Raw genomic sequence first — 24,225 nt, 5'->3', positions numbered from 1 at the left:
GACCTATTAAAAATATGACCAAGAAAAAAGCATACCAGGAAGAAAAATAAAACTGTATAAATAAAACAATACAAAAATTAACAAACAGTATTTTTAAGGGGCACTATGAATGTAGTGGAAAGGCAATCTATAGATTGGCTTAAAATATTTTAAATGGATTCAAGCTCACATCTAGAATATATAAAAATTTTTTAAAAGCAATAAAAAGATTCCAACATAATCTTAAACAGAAAAATCACTAGATATATAAGTAGTCAATAAAATATTTAAATGTGTTCAATTTGATTAGTTATTAGCAAAATGTACATTTAAACCAATGCAAAAACACTATATACACAATGGAATTGTAAAAATAGTAAGTCAGTAAATAAATAAATAAATTTTAGGAATGTGGAAGAAAGTATATAAATCGTTATGACCTAAAACAATGATGAAAAATTGTTTTTTGCTACTTACTAAAGCTGAGCATCATATTCTGTGACCTGGAAATTCCTATCTCAGATTTATTATCTAAAAGAAATGCATATATATATTTGTCAAAAGATGTGTGCAAGAATTATCACAGTAGCTTATTTGGAATATACAAAATATTTAGTGTTTAAGTATGTCATAACTGTAGAATATACTACCAACAAATCACAATCATATCAACCACATGTATGAATCTCACAGGCATTATTTTTAGTGATATATGCCAATAATGAAGAAGTAAATATATGATGGCTTCATTATATAAAGTCCAAAAATGAAAACAACTAATCACGATGATAAGTGATTAGCTTATAAAATATGTTTCCCTTGGGAAGAAAACATGGTGAAGTATCTGCACTGGTTATGTTCTATTCTTGTTATAGATGCTCTTAAAGACTGTGTTTTGTGAAATACACTGAACTTAAGATTTTACAGTTTTTATGTTTATTATTTAATAAATTCACGGAAATATGCTACAGGAAACAAAATAATTTTCCAATTCTTTCCTGAATTAAAAAATACTATTTTTGATGCCCCACTGAATTTGAGTAATAATGCTTTTATTTTGCTCAGTAGAAAATGAACTTTCATTCAAGCAAATATAAGCACAAATCACAATACAAATATTTAATTCATGCTATTTCTTTCCCATAATCTATGAAAATTCTAAGAGACATCTATGAAGTAAATGAGGTATAATATTCAGACCAATAATATTGAGAACTAAATAAAATAAAGTGAATTTTGTTTTTTAAATTTAGTTATTTATAATCTTGAATAATACTTTTTTGCTTATTTATTTATGTATTTATTTTTATTTTTATTTTAACGGCTGCACTCACAGAATATGGAGGTCCCCAATAGGAGCTGTTGCTGCCAGCCTATGCCAGAGCCACAGAAACACCAGATCCAAGCTGCATCAGCTGCCTACACCATAGCTCATGGCAACACTGATCCTTAACCCACTGAGCAAGGCCAAGGATCGAACCTGCATCCTCATAGATCCTAGTCAGATTTCTTTCCTCTATGCCATGACAGGAACTCCCTATCATCTAGAATAATTTTAACATCACAAATATCTCTTAATCCTTTGCTACGGAGACACACACCAACCTCGATGCTCCCTAACAGCCAGATCAAACTGATTACAGGAATAAGAGAATGAATGTAGCTATTTCTATTAAGTTTCCATCTCTACCAAAATAAGACTAGATGTGGATCTTCCACAATCTTAGTTGAAGTAAACAGACCATCACAGTTTTTAGTTTTAAAAGGTTAATATTGTGCTTATACTATGTCACATGGGATGATGACTGTTACAGGGAATGAAGGTCAAGATAAATGAAATATGTGCTGAATTGACAATGACTCTACAAAGTGGTCAGATGTAGGTCTACAATTATATGGGTGATAATATTGGATACAATTCATGTTTAAGAGTGTTTGCTAGCAGGCGTAAAAAGGGATCATTGATGATAACTGAAAAGTCAATCATTTGGGAAAGCTTCACGAATGAAATATATTAATAAGCAAACTTCTAAATCATAAATCAATAAGCTACGAATGCAGTGCAACATTCAAAAAGCCTTTCCAAGTTCTTATTTGAGTAAACTAAGACTAGAAGAAGGGGCCCAAGACAAAGTAATGTTAGTACATAAAGTAATATAAACTGAATGTTAGGAAACAAATGGAATAAAAAGTCTAATATGAACATCAGGGAAAGTACCCGAGTTGCTAAACAAGCACAAAATATTAAATATGGGTAGTCACTAAGTTTTGCCAGGAAGAAGGCAGTGAAGAAAATTATAGACAAAAATAGCTATCTCCCAGCAGAGTAAAACTTTCAAACACTTATAGAGTGGCTACTCTTGCCTGGTACAATCCTACATAATAATAATCCACCAGGGAGTTCCTGTCATGGCTCAGTGGTAGCAAAATTTCCAACTAGGATCCATGATGATGCAAGTTTGATCCCTGACCTTGCACACTGGGTTAAGGATCCAGTGTTGCTGGGAGCTGTGGTGTAATTCATAGATGTGGCTCAGATCCCTTGTTGCCATGGCTGTAGCATAGGCTGGCAACTACAGCTCCAATCTGACCTCTATTCTGGGAACTTCCATGTGCTGCAGGTGCTGAAACTACAAGTTCCTCCAGAAATCTAATTAGAGAAAATCAATATGGAAGTCAAGGTTCTGGCTTGTGGAGATCATCAATAAAAGTTTATGGAAAAACAATGAAAGAATACTCTAACAGAAGCATATGAAAGCATATAGAGTCATTTTTTGTGTTATTTGATTTTAAGCCTGGGAGTTCCTAATTCTTGAAAATAACTTTTCTTAATGTACTTACCTAAATTATTGAAGAATTTCATGTTAGTCATAGGCCCCACTTTTATACATGTAAAAGTGAAAGAAACTTCATTTCTCAACCAGAATTATTTTTATTAACTTTTAGAAAACATTATAACATGTATCTGTGAATATAGATAAATGCAAAGAGACAAACAAATATAGATTTATAGGTGATAGAGTTAAATAGATTTTGAAAATATTGCTTGAGGATCAATGATTGTGAAGAATTAATGTCCTGATAATTAATATGTCTTGTGGTCAGGTATATTAGGCAATATTCTAAAAGTGCTCCCCTTCAGTATTTCCCACTCTAATCTTGAGAACTGAGAATATTCTGAGTTTTCACATCCATGAATATGTTACTTTACATGGCAGAAATGGACTTGCAAATGTAATTAAGGCTACTATGAGTTGATATTAAACAAGATTATCCTGGATTTTCAGGCAGACTGGAAGCTAATATAATTGCATGAACCCTTTAAAAGTGGAGACCGTTTTCCAGCAAGCAATAGAAAATAAAGTCAGATATTTGAATAAATAGTGAGAGGCACTGGACATAGCATTCCTGAATTAAAGATGGAGGTCAACATGTTATGAGGATGTGAGTATGGGCTAGAGGCTAAGGTTGGCCACAGCAGATGACCAAATACAAGAAAACAAATTCTTCTGATCACAAGACTTTAGGGGCTAAAGCCCTATCAACACTTTGATTTTAGTCCAAAAAGTCACTGACCAGGTAATCTTGACATACGTGCCAAACTTCTGATAGAGAACTATTGGGTAAAGAGTAGGCATTATTTTAATCCACTGTGTCTGTGGTAAATCACTAGGCAATGATAGAAAACTAATGGATTAGGGTTAATACTTACATATATGCCCTATTTGATTTGTAAATAAATCAGCACGTGGCATTAATATATTGCACATATTTTGTATAAGGGACAACTGCTTGAAAAGGATAAAAAATATGGTAACAATTATTTTAATACAATTTTAATTTTACGAGAGTTTTAGATTTAGAGAAAAGTTACAATGATGGTACGGTGAGTTTCTATATACCTCTTACCTAGTTACCCCAACTATTAACATCTTATATTAGTGTGGTGTATTTGTCATAACTAAGGAACCAACATTAGTACATTGCTGTTAATCAAGCACCATGTTTCATTTGTATTTCATTTACCCACATGTCCTTTTGATGATCTAAGATCCCATCCAAGATACCACATTACACTTAGTTATGTCTCCTCAGTTCTTACTGTGACAGTTTCTCACAATTTTTATATCATGACAGTTTTGAGGACTAATGTTAAAGCATTTGTAGAATGTTCTTTAACTTGGTTTGTCTGCAGTTTATCTCCTGGTTACATGGTGTTATGGGATTTGGAGAAAACCACAGAGAGAAAACACACTTTTCATAAGATCATTTCAAGAATATAAACTGTTCACTGATGATCATAAATACACAAATACTCAGAGTTCCTTTTGTGGCACAGCAGGAAAGGAATCCAACTAGTATCTATGAGGATACTAGTTCAATCCCTGGCCTCACTCAGTGGGTCCATCTGGCATTGCCATGAGCTGTGCTTTAGGTCACAGATGTGGTTCGAATTCCATGTTCCTGTGGCTGTGGTATAGCCTGGCAGCTGTAGCTCCATTGGATCCTTAGCCTGGGAACTTCCGTATGTCACGGGTGTGGACCTAAAAAGCAAAAGACAAGCCAAAAAAACCCACTAAAACAAACAACCTTGATTGTCCGACCAAAGTACAGTTTGCATGGTTTTTCCATTACAAATGTAGGTTTCCTTTTTTCTCTTTCCATACTCTGGAACTAAGCCCACTACATACATTCCATACTCCTAAAGAAGAAATTGGAATTCTTCTAGAAAAAGGATTTGTCTCTTGACTTGAATTGATTTATAATGCAATCATTTATATTACAATAGACCCATGGATATTGTTTTTATACTTTAATTTAATGCTATTTTTTGTTTTGTTGTTCAAATCAGATTTTGCTATTGGCAGCTTTTATTGACTGCCATATACTTTTACAGACTTCCATGCTTTATTTTTAAACATTTCTTTACTTTTTAACACTTCATAATGCTTGGGATTCATCTTGAATTTTTTCTGCCTTAGACTTTGAATCATCATTTGTCTAATGTGTTGTGGTCTGTTTTACAAGAAAATGTTACTAGAAATAAAGATTAGGTTCTAATTGTTCTGATGCTACTAGGGTATAAAATTATTTTTAATAAATCTTAAAGCATATGTTTTTCCCTGAGAAAGTGATAAAAATATATATAGATAATTTGTAATCTACATAAAGTTACAAAGAAATGGAAAGAAAAAATGGTATATTTTCAAAGAATGTTGGGAGAAATTTTACAAAATAAATACTAATGTTATTTATTCCATAAGAATATATAGGATTAATCTATCACATTAGAAAACTATGTTCTCAACAAGGAGATGTCAATATCAAATAAGATAGAATTATGGATGCACTGGGACAGCTCTATCTATGTTGGGCAATACTGGTATGCCTGGTGTCAACTCTTAGCCAAGTATTAGATAATCTAGCTAGTAATGTATACGGCTATTTAATGTTTCAGTGTCTTCTAAAAGTTCCAAAGTCCTGTTTGTCTATTTTGTTTGGGGATATATAAACTGTTGGTGTATACACAGTTTAACTTATTAAAAATATAGGTTGACTATATACTTTTTTTTTTTTTTGTCTTTTTGCTATTTCTTGGGCCGCTCCTATGGCATATGGAGATTCCCAGGCTAGGGGTCCAATCAGAGCTGTAGCCACCGACCTACACCAGAGGCACAGCAACACGGGATCCTAGCTGCATCTGCAACCTACACCACAGCTCACAGCAACGCCGGATCCTTAACCCACTGAGCAAGGGCAGGGACCGAACCCGCAACCTCATGGTTCCTAGTTGGATTCGTTAACCACTGCGCCACATGACGGGAACTCCTTGACTATATACTTAAGGCTAAAAAACTCTACTGGAAAATTTTTCTGTACTTGCCTGGAACCAGGATTTCACCTATAAAACCTGGCAGTTCATTATTTGATATCTAAGTATGTCCTGGTTAATGAAAAGGACTCTGGCAATCTATGCCTTCACCTTCTTTCTACTGATATAACCTATTCTTTAATTAAAGCCTTTTTTTTGCATGATGAACATCAAAGTTCACTAACAAGTTTAAATAGGGACAGATTTCTCTAATGAGTGTTGTCTATAGAAGCTTGAATAGAAAATAATAAGAACAGAAGGAGAAAGAATTGGAGAAGGATAAAGGGAGGAAGAAGGTAGAGGAAGTATATATCTCCTCATGTATTTTAGTGTGTGTTTCTCTGGAAGAATCTAATACAGACTTATATGTAACATATATGAAAACTCTTTAAACTCAACATTAAGAAAACAAACAACCTCATTAAATAATAGGACTGGAATGTGAAGACACATCTTACTGAAGGGGATATAAAGATGGCAAATTTGCATTGTAAAAACTGCTCAACACATATCATTAGGAAATTTAGGAAATGATAGATGAAAACAGGATACCACTCTATGTGTTTATACTGCTAAAATACAAAACACTGGCCACACCAAATGCTAGCTAGTATATGGAATAGCAGAACTCGCATTCATTGCTGGTAGAATATGAAATTGTATGATACACTGAAGGACAGTTTTGCAGTTTCTTACAATGCTAAATATGGTCTTAGGATACAGCTCAAGAATCACACAGCTAAGTGAATGGAAAACTTATGGAGATCTTGCTGCAGGGCAGTGGAAACGAATCTAACTAGGAACCATGAGGTTGTGGGTTCAATCCCTGGACTCCCTCAATGAGTTAAGGATTCGGAGTTGCCATGAGCTGTGGTGTCGGCTGCAGTTGGGGCACTCCAGATGCCATGAATGGGGCCCTGAAAGCCAAAAAAAAAAAGAAAACTTATGACCATATAAAATTCTGCACATTGAAGCTTTATCATAACTAACCAAATTGGGAGCAACCAAGATTTCCTTCTACGCATAAATGGAAAAATAAAGTGTGGTATATCCATGCAATCAACTATTATTCAGCAATAAAAAACTATGATCAATTAAAGTGCAAAAATACATGGAAGAATCTTGAATGCATATAGTTATGCAAAGAACTGAGTCTAGGAACCCTCCATATTATGCTATTCTGACAATACGGCATTCTGGAAAAGGCAAAACTACAGAGACAATAAAATAAAAAAATCATTATTTGCTAGGAATTTGAGGGAGGATCACAAAGTATGATCAAAATAGTCAAGGCACAGGGAACTTCTAGGGTGGTAACTATTCGATATAACACTGAAGTGGTAGATAAAAGATGTTATGCACATGTCAAAATCCATGAAACTGTAATACGAAGAGTGATCCTTAATGTAACTATAAACTTTCATTAAAAATAATATACAGATATTTGTTCATTAATTGTAACAGGTGTTCCCCACTCATACAAAATGTTGATAACAGGGACACAATGGAGAAGGTATACTGCTTGTATATGAGAATTCTGTATTATCTGCTCAATTTTTCTGCAAATATAAAATAATTATTATATTAAATATTCTATTAATTAAAAAATATAAAGGGTAAAGAGTAAAATATCCTATTAATTAAAAATGGTTTACTCAGAGAACTCCAAGATATATCCAAAGTAAAAATATAAAAAGTAAAATATTCTATTAATTAAAAATGGCTTACTCTTAGAGAACTCCAAGATATCTCACTCTTCTTTAACAAAGATAAGTAAGAACCTCTTTTCTTAATTATAAAAAAAGGAAATTAAAGTTGGTTAAATTATTTAAGAATCAGAAAAGCAAACTCATTCAATAGAGAATGGAGATTATGCAAAACTTACTTCAGGCCCTTGTCCTTAAAATAATGCCTAAACATTCATGACTGTCATGACAAACAGATATAGAAAAGGGTAAGATAGGTAAGGAAGAAGAAATGAAAATGGGAAAGAGAAACAAGATTATAAGAGCAGATTGTTATTAAGAAAAAAGAAAACTTGTAATTAACATCTCTTGGCGTTCTACTCTCCATCAGAGGAGATTCAATGCACCTGGCTATTAGTGCAGGACTGATAGCAGGGAATGTTGTTTCTTGGTAATGTCAATAGGTAAAGCAGGTAAAAAATTTGAGTGGGCATAATCAACATTTAATTAATATTTGGATTATCTTTATGTTTTCCAAAAATCAGCAGGAGAAACCACATAATATCACTATCATAACATGAGCTTTCCAGGACCACTGAGACTAGCACATGCTCAATTCCATGTTAGATGGTCTCTGTTCAGTTTGGCCAGATCATACATGTAGGCCTTGCTTTCTCCTTTCTTGGAGGGTTACATGTAAAAGCCACCAGCAATTCTTTCTTTTTTTTTTTTTTTTTCTTGTATCTTCTATGTTCTGGTCTCTTTGATTGGTATATTTCCCATTAAGTGGTACTGATTTAATTTTGTTTCCAAAAATTCAAGTATTTTTAAATTAGAGAATGAGTTTTACAGATAATACTTGTACATAGTTTAAATGTCCAAATAGTGGCAAACAACTTAAAATGTCAAAGATGGTTCTATAGCTTCATCTTTCCTCATCCCCAGTTCTGTATTTTCAGAAGAATCTATTTTTTTTTCTGATTCCTCTATTATCTACTACATTTTTAAATACCATATTGTCTTCTACTGTTTTTTTTTTTTTTTTTCTCTTTCAATTTTAGCCATTTTCAAAGGCTAGTTGATTATATAATGTGTATCACCTTGTGGATAGGAGTTTTCAGATTTGGCAGAAAAGAGGTGAAAAGTGATGATACATGAATAAATAAACTAAGTGACCAGTAAAGCAAGTATTAACTACTGATAAAACAAAGGTAATATAGTAAAAAAAAAAATTTGATATTATGGTACATGGCTTCAATATACTATAATATTTTATGTAAATAGAAAAATGCAAGAAACAAATATGGATTGAACCATAAAATTGTGTATTGCTGTACTAGATAAGTGGCAATAGGTAGGGGTACATTAGAAAAAATCCTCAACTTAATTAGTAAGGATTAAATTGAAAATAGCTCTTTCCCCACCTTACTCATTTTAAATTTAGCTATGTGATTGCTTTTGATGGTGAAATGTAGGTGGCAGTAACAATGTGCTATTTTTGAGCCTAGATCTAAAGACACATCAAGTATTTTTTCCTTCTTATACTTCTACTATTTTCATGAATAAGAAAGTACAGACTCTGGGCAGCCTATTGACCCAGAAGAATGAAAGATACTGGAACAGACTTGGCCTTAGTGTATAATTAGGAACAAAGGTCAGCCAAGTCCAGCTTAAATCATGTGAACTTCACCCAGTTTGTAGATGGGTAAATGAGAAAAACAAGCTTCATGTTGTTTTCCCTTTTGAAGTAATTTACTACAAAGTTTCTTGTACCCATAAATAATTACTACAACATCCCTTTTTTGTTTGGAAATTTCTAAAATTATCTGTTGATCTTCAGTTCTCCATCCCTATGTATGAGTTAGGCAATAGATGGTATTTAAAACTTGTATTTCTGTTTGGGGTAGAAAAGTAGAAGTATCTGGCATTATGGATTTTGCTGTTGTGTCACAGAGCTGTTAATGATTTTTTCTTTGTCATTCGAACTTCTCCGTACACGAGTACTTTATCAGACTTTCTCGATAAGTCATTTGGAACTTAGGGAAGTATTTCTGAGTTTTCTGCAAGAGGTGTGCAAACATTGCTAGCATCCAGAAAACCAATACTTGAAATGGTTAAAGGACCTCACATTCAATGTGCAGATTTTCAAGTCAAGATCATTTCATTAAGCCATCTCTACCACACTCAGCTATCCATAAAGTCTTCATAAGCCTTTCTAATTTACTTTCTCTGGAAAGGTTATTTTCTTTTTATGTCATGTTGTCTTGCAAGGACAAGAGTAAATAATTAAATCTACCATTTAACTAAATGCTTTTGATGCAATCTTTATGAGTAATAATAATATCAACAAAAACTTATATAGCAATAACACAGGCCACTATTTTGAGAGCTTTATAGACATTAACTCTTTAATTCTCCCAAGAACCCTTGTATTAGAAACTATTATTATTTCTATTTTACAGATGAGGAAACTGAGGCAAAGATGGATTTCACTCTTGGTTACCTCATGAAGTAACCAATCATCATCTTTTCACAATTTCCAAAAATTTGATGCTATCATATATATTTTTTTGGGGGGTCACGGGTGTGGCATATGGAAGTTCCCAGGCTAGGGGTTGAATAGGAGCTACAGCTGCTGGCCTGCACCACAGCTATAGCAATGCCAGATCCAAGCCATGTCTGTGACCTACACCACAATTCACAGCAATGCTGGATCCTTAACCCAGTGAGCAGGGCCAGGTATCGAATCCACATCCTCATGGATACTAGTTGGATTCGTTTCCACTGAGCCACAACAGGAGCTCTGTTATCATATTTTTATACTCTTTTTTATGTTTATGTATTTGCATGAGGGAACATATACACTTATTTTTAATTATGATACTGACAAATATATTACTAACCAAACTTGATTCATCTCTCTAAATCGAAACAGTGTGGTATTAACTCTTCATTTTACCACTGAATTTAAAAACAAAAATAGTCAATGTGGACAGTAAATAAGTTAGGAAGAATGTTAAAAGGCATTCTTGAAAACTGTTAGATACAGGATCCTGAAGTGAATAAAGCAGCATGTGGCCCATCATTAACAATGTTATTCTCTGCATGTGTTTCCAAAATGCATGGAACATTCTATGGCCTCGAGATTTGCCACTTAGTACAAAGATCATCTCTCCTCTGAATAGTGTTCTCCAGAAATGCTGCACTGATGGCATGATTTACATTTTAATTTGGTAGTATGTTTATCTCAGTGATAAAGTCAGCTTTAACTGGTTCCATGATATAGCTTGCCCTTCATGGCTATATGAGTCAGGGGTTTGTCTTGCTTTAGTGAAACCCATCTGGTCTGGTGTTTCTAATATACATATCTGCAGAGGGAGGAGATAATTAATGTTATCTATGGTGTTCATTTACATTGAATCATCTCACCATCTTTCTATTTCTCCTTGTTAAAGTAGAATGGACCTTCAAGACTTCAGAAAAATCTTATAATCTTACTTTTTACAATTTATTACTACATCTTAGTACCTCTAGAAAAAGTTTTTTTCTCTCTTAAATATATTTTAAGGTCAAAACATACATCCCTTTTATTCATTCTGACAAAAAGAGATGAATGTTTTCCAGGCAAGCTTTCATGTCCCTGATGGTAACATTTTTTTAATTGCTCAATTTATCAGGGAATATAGGAATAGGGTCTTTCAAGAAGAAATCAGACTGATTTAGGATATAAAAAAATATATATTGAATGGTATTTGGTTTCAGTTAGCCACTGCTGAATAGTATATTTTGAAAGTTTTCTAAGAGAGTGTTCTGATTCTAAATTGCTAAATGCCTTAAGTAATTGACAGAGTTTAGCTGAATTAAAACCTCAATAAAATGCAGACATAAAAGGTGTGCTTTTCTGAACCAACCCACTTTGCAATCAAGTCTTGTCTTATACAAGGCATGGAATTACTTGCTTAGTACATCTCTATTAAATATTTATTGAATACAGATATTTTGATGGCTGAACACTTCTCTAACACATTAAATTGAAGATCTTAATAGTCTGTGGCTTCTTCAATATTCTTCTTCAATATTTGTATTCACAACAAAACATAACTTTTCTAAAGAGAAGAAACTACACCAAAAGATTTATGCTTCTCATTAAAATATAAGTTTATCGCAAAAAGAACTCCATAGCTCAGGCCTGCTAATTCTGTAGGACAAAGTGACAGTCACTGCAAGTTGGTAAGAACTGGTAAGAAAAATTTATGATGTTGCACAATAATGTTAAGATACAGTATTTCTCTTTGCCTTCAAGATGGCATTCTTACTGGCAGTATTTTTTGTGTATATTTCTAGAGTTGTTCTAATGAAAACTCTAGCTATTTTTTCCATAGAAGAGGAAAGGAATAAACTTAAGATAGGCTAAATTATTCTAGATGCTTTATGTGGCATTTTATGAACTGGAATTAAATTTTGAGATTGATTTTTAATTGCCATTTTATAGACTCATAATTGCTCTTGTTCATTTGGAGATTAAATGAATATACCCATATGTTTTATTTATGCATGTTTATTTTATTTATACATTGTCATGAGACATGTTTCTTTGAAAACTCCATCTTATTTTTCTTTACTTTATCCCATCGTCTTGCCTTACTTTATCCCATCTTCCTGCTTGAAAAACAGTCACAGTGGTGGTAAATGACTTTAGCTTAAGAACTGTTATATGCCTAGAGGTCAGAGTAAGAGCTTAGCCTTTTGCCAACTAAGTGGCTTTTAAAATAGTAAAAGAACTTATATAATAATAACAAATCCTATATCCTCCACCCATAGCCCCTCTTCACTTGATGTCATCCTAAACAGCACAATAAAAGCGGTGTGGTATCTTGAGGCAGGGCTCTTGGTCCCTGAGACCTTGAGTCCCCAGGTTCCCACCTTTACTTAAGATAAATGTCTCTGTGTCTTGTTTTATGTTAACTTTTTTCCTTAAGTTCCACAGCATCCATTCTTCAGCTCCATCCTGCTGAGCTGGTCTCAGCAATATATTTCTTAGTTTCTTAGGGCATTTATGAAATTTATTTTATTTCTGCTTTTTCTGACCAAAGACAATATCAGGCAAACTTTTAGGAACTTGTTATTGTGTCCATAATCAGTAGGGGCATTTTAGGCTTGCATAGTGATGTCCCATGGACAAGGTATGCAGGGGCATTTTAGGCTTTCACAGTTATGTCCCATGGACAAGGTATGCCTGCTCACTTACATAGGATAGGATATGGATGGGATATGGCAGAGTCTATTGAAAGACCCCAAAGACACTCGTTGAAGTGCAGTGAAGTGCAGGCAACCATGTGATAACCATAATTGTATACTGTACTAGACAAGGTAAACAGTCTGTCCCACTATTTAGCAGGTAAACAGTGGGACAGACTACATATGATGGAAGGCCCATTTTATACATACAGAGTGATGAGTGGTTATCCACAGTGAAAACAAAAATGTAGGAAAAGGAGATGGAAAGAAGAATGCTAGAATATTTGGAATTGAGGTATGAGAAATAGAAAGGAGCAGAGTTGGCCTATATTTAGCTTCTACTGGGATTAGCTATTTGTAAGGAGACTATCTGCTATGTGAGTAAACTAGATAGAAAATAAAATTTACTGAGTTCCCACGGTATTCTAGGGTCTGAAATTCAGCCATTAACGTAGGTAACTGATAATATAAAGATTTTGGATAGTTCATACAGTTTAGAAAGTTGAGATAGTGACTCTATTACCATAATTTATATAGAAATTATTACTCCACCAAAGTATTGAAAATATATGGTAAGTGAATTTCCTACATTTTCTATGGTATCTGGTTCTTGATAATTAAGAGCTAAATAAATACATATTGATTAGCTAGAGTATTATCATAATATCTCTAAAATGTTGCCATTGCTTTAAAAATTTAATTATTTTCTGTTTTGCACTTGATATATATGTTTAAGTTATAAGTAAGATATATCATTGTTATCATTGTTATTCATGCTGATTTTGCATGTGCTAATGTTTCTATATACCAATTCTGATTAGTTTTCTACAAACATTATTAACCACTCTGTTCACCTTACCTGATAATCAAATGAATTGTAAAAATTATATTTTCACAAAAAATATTTAATAAAATGACAACTTATTGAATGGAGACTAAGTCACTGAATAAAAAATTAGGATTTCTGGATGAGTTAATAAATGCAACATATTTTGGAGAAATAAAATTATTTGATAACTTAGGGAGAACAAATTGAAGAACTGAGGGTAGAAATTCCAAGCTCAACACCAACTGATACTAAGGAATTATGAGAATGACTACTTATAAGAATATATAGAAGAGATAGAGTGTAATACTTGACAAATGATAATGGTAAAAATTTATATCTAGAGACTCAGTGAAATTTCTAGTTTATACACTCTGGAGATTTTTGTTTTGTTTTGTTTTAGTTGAATGTTATTCTGTAAACTTTTCAAAATGGGATTGTTTTTTCAGTTCTATTTTTTCTTAATATAATGGCTACCTTTGCTCCACAGGAATTGCTAAATTTATAATTTGACTTAAAGGAAAGTTAGTTTCCTTTGACATTATTTTTAATATTTTTTCCTGTTTCATTGAAAAAGAATTGGCATGTATTACTGTACAAGTTTAAGGTATAAACTTGGTGGTTAAAATTAACATATATTATGAAATGATTATCACAATAGGTTAAACTATCATCCATCCTCTCAAAAAGATACAATAAAATAAAAGAAAGGGTAGAGAAAAAATTTTTCTCCTTATAGTAAGAACAATTAGGATTTACTCTCTTAGCAGTTCTCCTACATATCATACAGCAGCATTAGCCATAGTCTCAGCAATTTTTGATTCTTATAATTGGAAGTTCTTACCTTCTGACCACCTTCTACCAATTCCCCTTTCCCTACTCCCCACCTTTGGGAACCACAAGAGTGATCTCTTTTTCTGTGAACTTCATTTTTTCTTACTGTTATCATGAATAGTGTATATTAAATCATTTATTAATTACATTTATTTAAATTAAAATACAGTTGAGCTATATTAACATGTTCGCTTCATGTAGGCCTACATTATGGAATGATCACCATGATAAGTCTAATAGCCATCTGTCCCATTACAATGATCACCATGATAAGCCTAATAACAATGTCCCAAGAATACAGTCAATTATTGATTATATTCTTTATGCTGTATATGACATCCCCATGCCTTAAATATTTTATAACTGGAAGTTTGTGCCTTACAACACCTTCACCTATTTTGCACCCATAACACCCTCCCCTCTGTCAACTACTCACTTCTTCTCCGTTACTGTGAGTCTGCTTTCATTATTCCATAAATGAGATCATACAATATTTGTCTTTCTCTGCCTGACTTATTTCATTTAGCACAATACTTTCTAGATCCATCTATGCCGTTTCAAACAGCAATATTTTGTTTTTAATGACCAATATCTCATATACATATGTACATATACATATATACACATACATAGACACAACTTCTTTATCCATTCATCTATAAAAAGACAGACTTAGGTCACTTCCACATCTTGGCTATTGCCAAGAATGCTGCAATGAACACTGGTGTGTCTATAGCTTTTGAATTAGGGTTTTGTTTTCTTCAAGTAGATACAAAAAAGTGAAATTGCTGGATCATATGTCAATTCTACTTTTAATTCTTTGGGAAAATGCATGGTGTCTTTCATAGTGGCTACAAAAATTTTTATTTCTACCAACAGCGTGCTAGGATTTTTTATCTCCACATCCTCAGCAACACCTGTTATTTGTGGTCTTTTTGATGATAGACATTCTAACAGATGTGAAGTGGTATCTCATTGTAGCTTTGGTTTGTATTATCCTGATGATTAGTGATGTTGAGCATACTTTCATGTGTCTGTATGTCTTCTTTAGTAAAATGTCTATTTAGGTCCTCTGCCCATTTTTTTATCTGATTGTTTGTTCAGTGTTAAGTTGTATAAGTTTTTTGCATATGTTGAATATTAACCCCTTATTAGGTACATTGTTTGCATACATATTATCTCATTCAATAAGCATCTTTTGCCTTTCTTGATAGTTTCCTTTGCTGTGCAGAATTTTTAACTTGATACAATCCCGTTTATTTTTTGCTTTTATTTCCATTGCCTGAGGAGATATATCCAAACAATATTGCTAAGACTGATGTCAAAGATCATACTGATAATGTTTTCTTCTAACAGTTTTATGGTTTTAGGTAATACACTTAAGTCTTTAATCCATTTAAATTTGTTTCTATATATGGTATAGAAAGTAGTCCAGTTTGATCATTTTGCATGTAGCAGTCAAGATTTCAAAAATCATTTATTGAAGATAAGTTTTTTCTATATTGTATATTCTTGTCTCCTTTGTCTAGGTTAATTGTCCAGAGAAGCGAGGGTTTGTCTGGGGTCTTTTCTGTTCCAATGATCTAATGACTGGTTTTGCACCAGTATCATACTGTTTTGAGTAATAGAGCTTTGAAGTATAGTTTGAAACCAGAGAGTCTGATATCTCTAGTTATGTTCTTTCTCAAAACTGTTTTGCCTACTCAAGGTCTTGGTGCTTCCAAAAAAAAAAATTAGGATAATTTGTTTTAGTTTTGTGAAAAATGCTTTTGGCATTCTGACAGGGATTGCATTCAATGTGTAGTTGATTTTGGTACTATGATCATTTTAAAAATATTGATTTTTCCAATCCATGAGCATGGTATATTTTTCCATTTGTTTATATTCTCTTCAATTTCTTTCATCAATGTCTTATGGTTTTTAGAATATAAGTTTTTTTATATCTTTGGTTAGATTTATTCATAGTATTTTATTCTTTTTGATGCAATTGTAAAAGAATTTGTTTTCATTTCTCGTTCTCATAGTTTGTCATTAGTATACAGCAAATAAACAGATTTTTGTATATTAATTGTGTATCATGCAACTTTACTAAATTCATTTGTTCATAGTCCTAATAATTTTGGAGGGTATCTTTAGGGTTTTCCATATAGAGTATAGTGTCATCTGCAAACATGAAAATTTTATTTCTTCCTATGTAATTTTTTGTACTGGTTTTTATTTTTTCCATTATAGCTGGTTTACAGTGTTCTGTCTCTAGTTTCATTCATGTTGCTGCAAATGGCATTATTTCATTTTTTATGGCTGAGTAGTATTCCATTGGGTATATATACCACATCTTCCTAATTCAATCAGTGGACATTTGGGTTGATTCCAAATCAATGAAACTAGAAAACACCCTCACACCATGCACAAAAATAAACTCAAAATGGCTGCAAGACCTAATTATAAGACAAGACACCATCAAACTCCTGGAAGACAACATAGGCAAAACATTCTCTGACATCAACCTCATGAATATTTTCTCAGGTCAGTCTCCCAAAGCAACAGAAATAAAAGCAAAAATAAACCAATGGGACTTAATCAAACAGACATGATTTTATACAGAAAAGGAAACCAAAAAAAAAAAAAAAAACCACAAAATGACAACTTACAGAATGGGGGAAAATAGTTTCAAATGATGCAACTGACAAGGGCTTAATCTCTAGAATATACCAGCAACTTATAAAGATCAAAAGAAAAAAAGCCAACAAAATGGCTAAAAAGACTTGAAAAGACATTTTCCAAGGAAGATGTACAGATGGCCAACAAACACATGAAAAAAATGCTCAACATCCCTGATTATTTGAGAAATGCAAATCAAAACTACCATGAGATATCACCCCACACCAGTCAGAATGGCCATCCTTAACAAGTCCACAATTGACAAATGCTGGAATGGGTGTGGCGAAAAGGGAACCCTACTGCACTGTTGGTGGGAATGGAAGCTGGTACAACCACTATGGAGAAAAGTAGGGAGGTATCTCAGAAAACTATACATAGAACTATCATATGACCCAGCAACCCCACTCTTGGGCACATATACACACAAAACTTTCCTTAAAAAATACATATGCACCCGCATGTTCATTGTAGCACTATTCACAATAGCCAAGACATGGAATCAACCCAAATGTCCACTGATAGATGATTGTTTTGTTTTCTATTAGAGAAAATGATTTCAGGTTTTCACCACTGAGTATGATGTTGACTGCGTTTGTCATATATGGCCTTTATTTAGTTGAGAATGTTTTTGCCATACCCAATTCATTGAGATTTTATCATAGATGAAGGTTAAATTTTGACAAATGCTTTTTCTGCATGTTCTGAGTTGATTATGATGATCCTTCATTTTCATAGTATAGTTTATCACATTGACTGATTTTCAGATATTGAACAATCTTTGCATCCTGGAAAAAAATCTCACCTGTTAATGATGAATGATCCTTTTGATGTGTTGTTGAATTCAGTTTGTTAGTGTTTTGTTGAAGATTTTGTCATCTATAGCCATCAGGGATAATGTTCTATAATTTTTCGTATTGTCTTTATCTGGTATTAGGCTGTTGGTATTAGGGCAATTCTGGACTGGAAAGAGTGAGTTTAAGTGTTCCTTACTTTTTAATAATATGCTATAGTTTTGGTGTAATAGGTATTAACTCTTCTTTACATGTTTGGTAAAATTCACTTTTTGGATTACTGATTCAATTTTATTACTAGTGATCAGTTTGTTCATATTTTCTTAATTGGTGATTTAGAAAGAAAGACTGAATATTGGAAGACTGAATATTTCTAGGAAAATTTATTGATTCTTTCTGTTTATCCAATTTGTTGGCATATAACTGCAGTAAATTCTTATGATCATTCGTGTCACTTGTAAGTTTTCCTTTTTCAATTTGATTTTATTTATTTGGAGCCTTTCTCTTTTGTTCTTGATGAGTCTGGCTAAAGGTTTATCACTTCTGTTTATCTTTTCAAATAACTAGCTCTCAGGTTTATTGATCTTGTCTATTATCACTTTAGTCTCTATTTTATTTACTTCCACTCTAATCTTTATTTTTTTCCTTCTAGCTCTGAGATTTTCTTCTTTTTCTTTTTATGGTTCCTTTAGATATAAGGTTAGGTTATTGAGACTTTTATTGGTGCTGAGATAGGTTTTTATTGCTACAAATTTCCTTCTTAACAGTGCTTTTGCTGCATTCCATTCCATAAATTTTGTATCACTTTGTTTTCATTTCATTTGTCTCCAAGTATTTTTGTTTCTTATTTCATTCTTCATTGAATCATTAGTTTTTTAGTACAATGTTGTTTGGACTTTATGTGTTTCTGTTTTTGGAAGTTTTTTTTTTTAATTACAGTTTTTTTTTAGTTTCAAATCTTTGTCCTTGGAAAATATTCTTCATATGATTTCAATGTTGCTAAACCTATTGAGACTTTTTTGGCATAGCGTGTGATCTAACCTCAGACTGTTCCACGTGCATTTTAAATGAGGGTATTCTGTTGGTTTGGGATGAAATGTTCTATCTGTTAGCTACATCTTCTCTAATGTGCCATTTAAATCCAGTGTTTCCTTCTTGATTTTCTGTCTGGATGATTCAACAATTGATGCAAGTATGTTTTTAAAGCCCTCTACTATTATTGAGCTACTATCAATTTCTACCTTTGTGTTTGATGATATTTGTTTTAGGTATTAGGTGCCCCCTTGTTGGAAGCAAATATAATTATAATTGTTTTATTTTCTTGATGGGTTGATTTTGTATCATCATATAATGTCCTTCTTGGTCTTTTGTTATAATCTTTGTCTTCAAATATATTTTGTCTGATATAGATATTGTTACTCTAACATTTTTCTGTTTCCATTTGCATGGAAAATATTTTTCTACACCATCATTTTCATCATTTCTATTGTATGTCTTTATATCTGTGATTTTCTTGTAGGTATCACTTATGTGGGTGTTGGTTTTTTACATATCTTTCCATTCTATGTCTTGTGATTGGAACATTTAGTCCATTTACATAAAGTAACTAATGATAGGTATTTCTTATTGTCATTGTGTTTGTTGTTTTCTACTTGTTTTATTATTTTTTCTTGTTCTTTTTATTTTGTTCTCTTCTGAGTTAATGGCTACATATACTATTATGTTTAGATTCCTTTCTCTTGTGTCTGTGTATCTATCATAGGTTTTGGTTTGTGATTACTATAATGTTCTCATGATTTATTTTAAGCTGACGATCTTTTAAGTTTAGACACATTCTAACCATCCAACATTTTTAAACCCCTCACTACATTTAATGTTTTTGGCCCCATGTGTTTTGTGTATTCTTTAACTATGTATTTTGGATATAGATGATTTTACTGCTTTTGTCTTTTAATCTTTATACTAGCTTTAAAAGTGATTGATCCACAACTTTACTGTATGTTTTCCTTTATCAGTGAGATTTTTTTTCATAAATTTTATATTTCTAATGTGACTTTTACTTTCCTACTTAAAGGATTTTCTTTAGCACTTCTTGCAAAACATGTTTGGTTGTGATGTACTCTTGTAGCTTTTATCTGTAAAGCTTTTTATCTCTCCTACAAATCTGCATGATAACCTGCCAGGTAGAGTATTCTTTGTTGTAGGTATTTTCATAATTTTGACTGTAATATGCCAAACCCTGATGGCCTGCAATACTTCTCCTGAAAAGTCACCTGATATTCTTATGGGAGTGCCCTTGTACATAAAAATTTGCCTTCCTCTTGCTGTCTTTAAGACACTCTTTAATGTTAGCCATTTTAATGTGGACTTCTTCGGTTCATCTTTTTTGGGATCTTTTGTTCTTCCTGGAACTGGATGTCTGATTCCTTTTCTAAGTTAGAACATTTTTCAGATATTATTTCAAGTAAGTTCTCTGCCTCTTCCCTCTTTCTCCTTCTGGGACCCCTGTAATGCAAAGGTTAGTAGCTTGATGTTGTCCAAACAACTCTGAAAATATCATTTTCTTAACAAATTGTGTTCTTTCTGTTCATCTTGGGTGATTTCCACACTTTGTCTTCTAGACTGCTGATCCACCCTCAGTATCTTCTAATCTACTTTGATTCCTTCTAGTGTATTTTTTATTTCAGCTATTGTGTTATCTCTCTTTTGTTCTTCATATTTTTAAATTCTTTGTTAAACTTATTGCATTATACTGCAAAAATATTTTCCAAGATCTTTTGTTTTAATTCAACAACATCCACATTCACTCCAATTTCGCTTTCATGAATCTATATATTTTCATCAAAATGATATGCCATAGTTTATGATCCTATTGTTATTGTGTGACATCAATTTTCTGCTAATAAAAAACACTGTAATAAAATTCCAGTAGCTTAATATTGACTAATATCCTTAAGAGTTTACCTATAATAAAATTTCAGGAGCATTTCTGGATCAACAGATACAAATATTTTAATGTTTACTTAGAATTCTTCATTGATTTGTTTTTTGGTCACTGCATTAATACATGGGGAATCAGAAATTGTGTGCATGTTTACACTCAGAAAATTGGTGCATAAAAGAACCACTGCATAATGTATTTTAGTATAACTACTCATTGTTTAGGTTACTATAAATGTATAATATAATCACCATTAATGATTTGATTAGATATTTATAATTCCTTATGAAGTTGGACTTTGTATAGTGTTTTATATTAATTCATTTATATCTTTTCGGTTGAAGCTCTCCATTTCTAATTTGGTGTATACCTCTTTTTTTGATTTTCTTAGTATATCTCATTACGTATTGCAGAGAGTATATATTTATATTAAAATGTGATTAATCTTGTTATTTTGATATAAAATTTATATGCCTCTGGGAACAAAGATTTGAAGGACATTTTAATGCAATCAAATATGGTATTTCTAGCATGTCTGACTTCTAATATTGGTATCATTAACAAAAGAAAGATGGTAAGACAACTACATTAATAACAGCCTTTATTCTATATGTCTATATAGGAAATTTTGTACTTTAGAACTAATTTTGATATAATGTATGAGAAAGAAGGTCTATTTTTGCTTACAAAAGTTAGCAAATTCTATGTCATCAATAGACATATCTACATTTTCTGTAGAGATGACATACCACCATTACAAAAGTAATAAAATAGGCAACAAAATGACTAAATAGGTATATTCTTCTTCTTGGTTTTTTTTTTTTTCTATCTTTTTAGGGCCACCCCTACAGCATATGGAAGTTCCCAGACTAGGGGTCAATTCAGAGCTGTAGCTGCTGGCCTACATCACAGCCACAACAATGCTGGATCCTTAACCCACTGAGCAGGGCCAGAGATCAAACCCGCATCCTCACAGATACTAGTCAGGTTTGTTACTGCTAAGCCATGATGGAAATTCCCTAAATAATTAATTCTACAGATCGATCTATCTACACCCACATGAAATTGGTCAAAAGATTAGCTACAAGGAGTTCCCACTGTGGTGCAGTGGGTTAAGAACCTGACTACAGTGGCCTGGGTCACTGTGGAGGCATGAGTTCAATCCCCTGCCCAGCATAATGGTTTAAGTATCCTTCAGATTCAAACACTGGCTTGGGAACTTCCATATGCCACAGATGTGGCTACAAATATTTTTCTATAAAAAAATAACATTCTTCCATTTATTCTTTCAATCCTGTTTATTATTTTGATACACTGCCCTCATTGACCTTGCAGCAAAGTAGTCATATTATTAGTTTAAATTACTAAAATATGGTTTCATCTAGTTTGAAACTAGAGATATTTTTCCATCTAGTCACTTTTTATGTCTTGTCTCACACTTGTTCAGAATAAATTCTTATATTTTGTTTTCCAAATAAAATTAATAATTAATAGGAGTTCCACTGTGGCTCAGCAGAAACTAACCCAACTAGTATCCCTGAGGATGCAGGTTCAATCCCTGGCCTTGCTCAGTGGGTTAAGGATCCACCATTGCTGTGAGCTGAGGTGTAGGTACCAGACTTGGCTCAGATCCCACATTGCTGTGGCTGTGGTGTAGGCCAGCACATGTAGCTCTGATTAGACCACTAGCCTGGGAATATCCATAAGCCTCAGGTGCAGCCTTAAAAAGAAAAGAATATATATATTATTTTTTCTAGTTGATTCGCCTAGATTTTTATTGAATAAAATTTAAAAACCTATACATTATTAACATATTATCATTTTTTGAGTAACTGTTATAGTTCTATATTTGTTTTTGTCACAATATTTTGAACACAGTAAAATGTCCCTGTACATTATCTTCCTCTGAATTTTAGTCACAATGACTTTAATGATTAACAAATTTGAGAGTGTCTGTCAAATACTACTATACTAGGACATATTAAAGAATTATCTATTTTAATAATAGTTTCAGGATTTTGAATTAACTATAATTAAATTGATTTTTATTACCTACTAACTTTATTTATATGTAATTATATAACATTTTACCTTTTTCTATTGCCTTATTAATGTAATATATTTGGTAGTCAATTTATAACACTGAACAATTCTGTTTTGAAATGCATTTCTTCTATTTTACATTTTAAAGTGACTTTTTTTTGCTGAATTTTATTATGGTGTTTAGCTACATTTTCATAAACCAAAGTGCTCTATTTATCACTTTTTTTTGCTGAGTTATATTTTATTTAGGCTTTATGCTGAATGCTATTTATAAACCTGGTGTTCTTAAAATATTGTTGATAAATTGAGTTTTATCCAAGGCACTTAAGAACTGTTTGATATTAGAAAACATATATTGATGTACTTCCCACATTAATAAATTCAATAAGAAAAAACACATCAATACCTCAAACATGCAAATAAAGAAATAAGGTACAATAGTAAGCCAAAGAAGGGACAAAGGGTATTTACAGGGAGAACTCAAGGATCCCCTGCTGCCAGCAGCCAGAATGAAACATCATAACTGTAGCTTATGGCAGAAAAATCCACCTCCTCTTTCTGTGGGCCCACCACACTTGACTCATGAAAAGACTATCTCCACACTAGGATATTCTCCTTACTTAGACTCATCAGGAATGAGTGAGAAGCTTCCCCTTGAAAAGTCAGCCACCAAAACTGACACTAGCAGCCTAGGGCAGCAAAGACTACCAACTCTGAGACTACCTACCATCCTACTCTGTGCCAGAATCCAGGCCCCAGCTGGGAATATCTGGTGACTGCAGAATCCATGCCTCCCCTTAATAGTAAAGTTCATTTCCTGCCACTGAAAGAGGCCAGCAGGCATCTTGGGGTAAGGCCTTTAGTGTGAGGTCAGGTTGAAACTAAGGAATGTGAGTGAATGAGGGCATCAGGAAGAGGGATTGGGGAGCAGGAAACCAAGAACACATTCCAGGATGGCAAATGAATCAAGGCTTCAAGCCACTCCTTGCTCCCTTCCCCCAAACCCCTGAAAATTTAGTCCAACAAACTTAATTTACAAATCATAAATTCAAAGATAAAAGTATTAAGAATTTCACAATGTCAACCACAGAGCATTTAAATTTCAAGTAGAGACTTGTGGGACTGCACTGGTTTTACCATGAAATCAGCCCTGTATGTCATATCACCAGGGAGACAGTGAAACCACAGTTTACTTTCACTAACCGATATGTCCTATTTTAAGAAGTAAAGCATATGACCAATCTATCTATAACTAAAGAATTCTATTCCTACTAGACACTCCCCAAATTCAACAAATGCATTTCAACAAGAATCCATGTATAGGATGTTCATCACAGCATTATTTGCTGTGTTTT

At 32.8% G+C, this 24,225-nt stretch overlaps 1 long non-coding RNA gene across 3 annotated transcripts in view; it reads right to left on the bottom strand.

Annotated features, from left to right (window-relative positions):
* Nucleotides 1-24,225, bottom strand: part of LOC110256329 (uncharacterized) — a 568,755-nt gene that overhangs the window by 435,959 nt on the left and 108,571 nt on the right. The window contains exon 3 of one of the 3 annotated variants that reach the window (XR_014822607.1): nt 2,892-6,768. The exons of 1 other annotated variant lie outside the window; for it this stretch is intronic. This is a non-coding gene — a long non-coding RNA (uncharacterized LOC110256329). Of the gene's footprint in view, nt 1-2,891; nt 6,769-24,225 lie in introns of those variants that run through there. One more of the 3 variants, XR_014822609.1, reaches the window with a different exon arrangement.

The sequence above is a fragment of the Sus scrofa genome, chromosome 13 (assembly GCF_054392235.1).
Source record: "Sus scrofa isolate SSC_HxYL_T2T_F1_AM1 chromosome 13, Sscrofa_HxYL_maternal_Yorkshire_Landrace_v2.0, whole genome shotgun sequence".
NCBI classification, from domain to species: Eukaryota; Metazoa; Chordata; class Mammalia; order Artiodactyla; family Suidae; genus Sus; species Sus scrofa.
This window is presented reverse-complemented; position numbering and strand designations above follow the sequence as displayed.